At 33.6% G+C, this 7926-nt stretch overlaps 1 long non-coding RNA gene across 1 annotated transcript in view; it reads left to right on the top strand.

Moving 5' to 3' along the window:
- LOC110268125 overlaps window positions 5968-7926 on the top strand; it is a 10901-nt gene continuing 8942 nt past the window's right edge. Inside the window, exon 1 of the long non-coding RNA XR_002356197.1 lies at window positions 5968-7545. This is a non-coding gene — a long non-coding RNA (uncharacterized LOC110268125). The remainder of the gene's footprint in view (window positions 7546-7926) is intronic.

Below are 7926 nucleotides of genomic sequence, written 5' to 3'. Positions count from 1 at the left end.
AAAATCCTAGTCTTGTTTAAAAAGTTATTTAAAAAGGATTGGACTTGAGAAGTTGTATTATTTGATTTATTAAGAGAATATTTATGTTTTCAAGCTTAATTTATTCAGTGAACCTTATGCCTTGAGTTTGACTTATTTAGAAATGAACTATTTTTACTGTTTGAACCACTGAAGGAAAGAATGATGCTCTAATATTGATTTCAATATAAAAAGGAGCTTTTAGTGATTTCAAAGAAATCTAGACTTTTGATTGAGTAATTAAGTTTGAGGCATTTTGGAAGAGTTAGAAAAATGGGTTCCAAAAAGAAACCTGAAAGTGGTTTGATTTAAATGAACCGGCTTCTTTTCAAATGAGTTGATTTTTGGACCGGGTTGGAACTTGTGATTTCGTATGGTTGGTTTCATAATAAATTCAGTTTTATTTACTTGAACCGAGAATCCATGATTTTAAGAGTTTCAATGAATTTTAAGAAATTGATATAGGTTGACCTTCCCTAAAGACTTAGGACTCTGCCGAGAAGCTTTTGTTATAAAATCCCATTGTTGGATGGGTGGTTTTGAATACTTTGAAATAAATGCTTAACTTGCTATGGTTTTGGAAGTTTTGGAAAGAGAATGCCGATAGTGGCTTTGTTTTAAAAAGGGAACTCACCTTGAGTAAATTTGGCTTATGAGCCTGAGATGATTTGAGAAACAAGATTTCTAAAGCCAAGGCTGAAAAGAGTTAAAACTTGATTTCAAAGGGAAACGATTTGAGAAAAAGTGATTTATGGCTTAAATGCCGGTTTTATGAATTTGATGATGTTGGATGGTGGAAGTGCTGTTTTGTTATGGGCCGGAAATGGCTGTGTATGACTATGAATATTGGCTGGTTCTGGATTGAACCGCGAGCCGGAATGGCTGTGTATGATATTGATTTATGGCTGATTTCTGAATGAGTTATGGGCCGTATGGCTGACTATGAATTATGAATTTAAGTCGGATGGCTGAGATGGATGTTGATCCATGGCTGGGACTGAATGAAGATATGCTTGAGATACCTGGGTAATAGCAAGGGTTGTGGTTCGTCCCACTTGCTCCAGGTTAGAGACTGTGACGCCTGGGTAGTAGCGGTAGTAGTGGTGATTCCACTCGCTCCAGGTTGAGCTTTTAAACACCCGCCTGGGTAGTAGCCGCAGTAGTGGTTATTCTACTGGCTCTCGGTTGAGCGAGTAGTAGCAATGGGGTTGTAGCTCAAACCTACTTGCTCCGCGATGGGTGTTTCTGTCCATGGTTAGCTACCAGGACGTGTCGGGTTGGCTATATAACCGACAGATGATATCATCAGCCACTAGGGACAGGCATGCATCATATGCATCTATGTGACATTGTTTGGGTGTGCATATTATACTTGGTTTGCCTATGTGAATAATTGCTAATTTTTCTACTTGCAATAACTGTTTGTTTGTTCTTGCATCTTCCTATTTGTGTTTGCTACTGGGACTCTGTTGAGCTGTGGTGATTGGTTGATGGTTGGATTGTTTGGGCCTAGGGCCGTGGTTGAAATGAGATGAACCGATAGTTGATTTCGGTTTTGTGTTTCTGGTTTGAAATAAAATATGAAAGGCTGTTTTGGTTCAGCATAGATAAACCGTTTTGAAAGGCTTTTGAGTTTTTGAGAATTGAACGGTTCTTCTTTCAGAAAAGATTTTCAGACTTTACTTTTATTGTAAACCATTGTTTTTGAAAAGGAGGCATAAGACGGTTATTAAACACTAGTACGGTTTATCTTTACGTATCCTATTACAGTAATTTCCAAAAACCCTCTACTAAGAACCCTTTCGAGGATGATGTTCTCACCCCCCTACATTTTTCCCCTTTCAGGATATGGGCGCAGAAGTCACGAGAAGTTTATTTAGTTGTTGAGATGCTCTGTATTGCCTTAGACTATTATTTGTACCCTCGCCTTTATCTTGAGATATTCTGTAAGAGGGATAGGAATTGTATTGGATAATGTTTGTAATATTATTTATATATATATATATATATATATATGGATGTACTCTTTATGAGTTTCTGTAAGTTGTATGGTATTTATGGTTGTACGTTATCGAACGAAAGTATTTTTTGGGAGTGGTATTACGGTTTAAAGTTTTAAACAGGCTCATATTTTAGTATTAAATAGTATAAGTGTCGTCGTAATGTCCGAGCTATCAGAGTTACGCAGCCGGAAGCGTGAGCTTTGGTAGTTAGGGTGTTACAGGTGTCAAGTCAATTGGCTGTAACTGGGTTTACCAAATAAACCATAAGCCGAATGGTTCCATTGATAGATACAAAGCGCATCTTGTGGCTAAGAGATTCACTCAAAATGAAGATGTTGATTATTTGGAGACATTTTCTCCTATTGTTAAGCCTACCACCATCAGATTAGTCCTGATTTTGGCATCCATGAAGTACTGGCCCATACACCAATTAGATGTCAATAATGCTTTCTTGCACGCTGACCTCTCGGAAGATATTTATATGTATCTGCCCGTTGGAATTGTGCCAACTCAACCCGAATCAATGTTGCAAATTATTGAAATCTCTATATGGTTTACGACAATTTAGTTGCATGTGGTATGAGAAACTCGCCAATCTTTTACTATCTCATGAATACCAGTAGACTATTTCTGATTATAGTTTATTTGTTAAATTCATTGGTGCTGAAATTTCTATTCTTCTGGTTTACATTGATAATATTGTTATAATTGAGAATTCTATTTCTGAAACTTGCTGCTATTAAAACAATTTTGAACCAGCATCTCAAAATTAAAGATTTGGATCCCTTGAAATATGTTTTGGGCATTGAAGTTGCTCAATCAAAAGAGAGAATTTTTCTCTCTCAAAGAAAATATTGTCTTGATCTTTTAGAAGACTTTGGCTTGTTAGACACCAAACCAGTTTTAATGACTCTGATTGGACCAAATGTCTTAACACTCGACGATATTTAGTAGGCTATTATTTTTTCTTAAGCAGCTCTTTAGTCTCTTGAAAGACCAAGAAATAAACCACCGTTACTTTTCTTGTTCTTTCAAAGTTTTGTTAGGTAGTGCAAATCAATATTGGGGCGTCAAAGTGAGTCGAATCTCACAAGATAATTTAGTTGACTGAAAAAAAAATTAGTTGAGTTATCAAAAAACATAGTATATTTAAAAGTAGGTTTTGAGGGTTCGAGTCCAATAGTTGCGAGTTAACTCATTTCTTTGGATAACTTGCTATTTTGGATTTTTGATGCAATTAATGAAACAATAATTGGCCTATAATAGAATAAAATTGCGCATATTATACTATGAAAATGTATGATAAAATTGCCAATGAGTTATAGCGCAAACAGCATAGTCTCTTCATACTCACCTAAAAAGGTCGCGAATTCGAGTCTCCCTATCTTTGGTAAAAAAAATGTATGATAAAATTTATATTGATGTTCAATTTAAATTGTCTAACTTTTTTCTTTTTAAAATTTTTTAAACAGATTTTTTTAACAAAATATTTATTGAGAAATTCAATAGAATGAAAGTCAAACTCGTTAACTCACTAATTTGAACTAGTAGAGTCGAATTGATAATTTCTTGTTAAAAATGGACCATCTTAAAATTTCAATTTTGATTTATGTGACTTAATCCACTATGAGCAAGTTGAGTTGGCTAATCATTTTTCTGTTTTTGTCATAACCTTTAACTATTTGAACATGTGAGAGTTGATTAGTTAGATAACTAATTGAGTTAGATTAATTAGCTGATTGTAATTTTTTTAAAAGATAATTCTAATTAGAGTATATATACATTTGTGTATGATCAGCAAGAATTAATTGATCAACGATTTCATTTTGTCTGTATCTTTTCTCTTAAGTAATGAGATTAGATTGTACAAAATTCATCTCTTCTATCTCTCACCCTTGAGTCACTCTCTTATTCTGTAGACAGCTCGAGTACTTTTCGCATGGTGTGATGGGTGTAGAGTTGAGAAACAAGATTGAGTAGTTCGAGTGATCAAAAGAGCATGTTGATCTCATTCGATTGAATTAATTTTTTAAGATTATGTGATTCTCAATCGATTATCATTTTTCTTCTTTTCTCCCATTTTTCTTACTATTGATCATGCATTTTTCTCTTCTTTCTTAAACAATGTAGCTTTAGTTAGTTGAATTTGAAGGGGAATCATGTGAGTTGAAATGAATCAAACAAACTTTAGTACGAGTTAAAGAAAAAATCCATTAGTCTCTAAACCATCAATGAACCTCCTCCCTATACATGTTCCTTTTAAAGTGAAGATTCTTAGTCTAATTTAGTTACATAATTTTGGATGAATCCTAATAAACAGAGGTCAAAGGGTTGTCATCATTTCTTCTTTTTTAATTTTTTTATACGTGATCTCTACTTTTAAGTTTATCAATTAACTCTTTAAATTAATTTTTCTTTTTCAGATGAGTCATGAACATTAAACAAGCCTTAAACATAAATTAGATTAAACACACTATTTTAACTGTCTCTAACAATACCATAATTTATTAGACTAAAATATCTCGAGATGATCACCTAACTAAGATTTCGATTCATTTCTTTCAACTAAAGAAAACTTGTGTTGAGAGTGTTACTTGTGTTATACATAAGTAAGATAATCTAATTAAACTAGACCAAATTAATAGGACTTTTATTGAGAATAATGCAGACTGTGGTTTAGACTTCAGATTAAAAGATACATGCATTTAGTTTTTGGACATTAAAAAAGAAATATGTATATTCTCATTATCTAGTAACATCTATTCTTAGTTATAGTCAAAGAGGTAAGGACATAATCAGACACTATAAAACAGTTAATTAGTGAAATACGCTAAAGCACCTAAGTTTCAAAAAAAAAAAAATGAAAAATAAAGGGATATTCTTTGCAACATCTAATTAGTTATAATTAGGGGTTATTCGCACCTAATGTTTGCAGAATTGATTTTTGGTTTAATTATTCTGTTGGTCTCTATAGTTTCGTAAAATTTTCAATTAGGTCCTTATATTTTTTTTTTTAATTGAGTTTTTACACTATTTTTTTTTTCAATTAAGTCCCTCTTAGTAGTAATTGGCTTAATTTTATAAGGATCCAACTAAAAAAAAAGAATTAGTATAGAGACCTAAATAAAAGAAAAAAAAAGTGTAGGGACCAAATTAAAAAAAATTTGGTACAAGGACTCGATTAAAAAGAAAAAAAGTATAGGGACCTAATTGAAAATTTCGCAAAACTATAGGGACCAACAGAGTAATTAAAAATTTTTTTTTCCGATCCAGTAATCAACTTTTAGGAGTGTGTGGTTTAAGTATTACTTTGTTATTCAGATTTCATTTTCATGGGAATATCTAAGAAAAAGATAAAAATTGAAATGATGATATTTTAATTTCTTAAAATCAAACTTATTTAAAAATATTTTTTTAAACTTTGAACCAAACATAGGAATATAATATTTTCATCTTAAAATTTCTAAAAATTATTTATAATTCTTCCAAAACCACACGCACCCTATATGTTTCGGTCATGGTCCAGTAATCAACTTAAATTGGTTGCCTCCACATCAATGTCATCAGGTAATCATTTTATAAACATTTAGGCTATATATCATATATGGGCCAGTTATTAATTGGGCCAAAATATTTGGTAGAAATTGGACCGGCCAATTAATTTGTCATTCTGTATTGGGCTTAATGATAACTTATACTCAAGCCCATCGTCCAACAAAAAGATATACTCAAGACGGTGTCAGGTCTCGGGTAGGGTTCTGGGCTTAACCGAAGACCAAAAACAAAAATTGTCTCCTTCCCGGGATCAATATTGTTTGATCCATAGTTGTAAGAACTGGACCGAACCGGTCGGTTCGATCGAAAAACCGGTGAACCGGTTATCTGGTCGGTCTGGTTAGTCATTCTGACCGGATAAGGAATAGAACCGGATAAAACCGGTTTGAACCGTCCGATTTTGATAAAAACCGAAGAACCGGCGGTTTTTGTATAACCGGCCGGTTTGGAAAACCTTTTTTTTTTTTTTCGTTTTCAAAACGAATGTCTCTCACTCTCTCGTATACCCCCTTGCCCCCTTCCCCCTAACCCTAAATCCCCAAAAGCCAAAACAGCAGTCCTTCAAGTCTTCCTCAGCTTCTCATCACACCATACATAGTTGATCACCACACCTCACCTCACCTCACCGTCGGCCTGTCGTCTTCTTTCTCCCCTCGTCACACCAACACTCTTCCTCGCAGTCTCTCTCAGTCTCGAAGACTCTCTTCCTCTGCTTCATCTCGCTGGCTTCACAGTGTGTCCGAGTACGTCGAGTTCGTGGCTTCGCGTCTCTCGTCGTCGTCGTCGCGTCTCCTGCGTCACTGCTGCGGTGCCACCTCTCCGTCGCTGCTGCAGTGCTGCCTCTCCGTCGCTAGAATCTGCCTCATCCAGGTTGGTCTCCAAACTATGAAATCTGTTCTCTGTTTTTTTTAGTTATTTAGTTGGATTTTAATTTGATTAAGGGAGTGAATAACTGATAGGTTAATGGCAGATTGTTGATTATGTATATATTGTTGAGTTATAACTTGTTATATTGTTGAACTAGTTGATGGCAGATTGTTAGATTTTTTTTTTTTTTTCTGATTCGTAGTGGTTATGTTTGTTTTTATTGATGTAACATTGCTGTGAATTTATATTGCTGGATATGAAAATATGGAAATATGGAAATATGGATTATGTAACATTGTTTTTGTAATACCTATTTTATACCATTGCTCTCCTATATTGTTTTAGAATGTCTTCAGCCAATATACCATCAGAAACACCATCCTCCACGGTTCCTTGCTCCGTCGGCGCATCCTCTCCGTCCACTGCCTCCTCTCTCGAATTGCTGGATTTTTTATTAATTTTTGATTATGCCATTATGCTTGTTTGCTTTAGAAAAAGGATTGCTGGATTTTCTAGCAATTTTTGTCGGAGTTATTTGTTGTTGAACTATTATGCCATTGTGCATCTGTTTAGTGTAGTGACTCTGAGTCTTTTTGTCGAATTATTTGCTGTTGAACTACTATGGTGTTGCTTTTAAATGTGTGTTGAATTAAATGGTTGTTTTCAAGTTGAATGCAACCATTTTACTTGTGAGTAAAGTGCTTGTTATCCATTCATCAATTTCTCATGGTTGTTTGTCTTTGTTAGGTACCAATCTTGCTCATAATTTAAATCATTCGGCAGATTTAGGCTTGAAAACATGTTGACAAAACTGGTTTTATGTCCAAAACAGATTTTAGTGAATGCATATATGGTTGCTTTTGTCTTGTCTAACAAGAACCTTTTGAATTGAACTGTTGGAAATAGGTTATGCTCCCAACATTGAACAATTGATGTAAATTTGTATTTTGTAATAGCTGTTGTTTTATACCTTTGCTATTATATTTTCTAGTTACGTGAAACCGATTTTACCGGTTCAACCAGTAATTTATCGGTTGAACCAGTAAACCAATGAACCAGTAACCTGATCGGTTTGATCACCGGTTCGGTTCTTACAACTATGGTTTGATCCAAATTACATTGTTAGGCAGATAATACCAAAAATAAGCATTATTTTATCATAGGTTACATTAGCAAGATGGTATACAAAAGTTGACCGGAGGAGGAGACTCAGGTAAAGACACGTGATATAAATTATTAAATTATAAGTAGTGTTGTCATTATTAAAAAGTGTTTCTATATTCTTAAAATTGTTACTTTAGCTTTGACACCAGTTTTATAATTGGTTTAAAATAAATTTTCAACAAAAGTTGTTAGAAAATTATTTTATCTTTCTATTATTTTTTATAAATTTTATAATATTATTTTTCTACTTCTATTTCATTATTATTTTGATATTTTTCTTATTTTTTGTGAATTTAATAATTTTTTTATGAGTTGAATT

The sequence above is a fragment of the Arachis ipaensis genome, chromosome B10 (assembly GCF_000816755.2).
Source record: "Arachis ipaensis cultivar K30076 chromosome B10, Araip1.1, whole genome shotgun sequence".
In the NCBI taxonomy this organism is placed as follows: domain Eukaryota; kingdom Viridiplantae; phylum Streptophyta; class Magnoliopsida; order Fabales; family Fabaceae; genus Arachis; species Arachis ipaensis.
The sequence above is the reverse complement of the archived record's forward strand: the minus strand, read 5'-3'. Positions and strand labels throughout refer to the sequence as shown.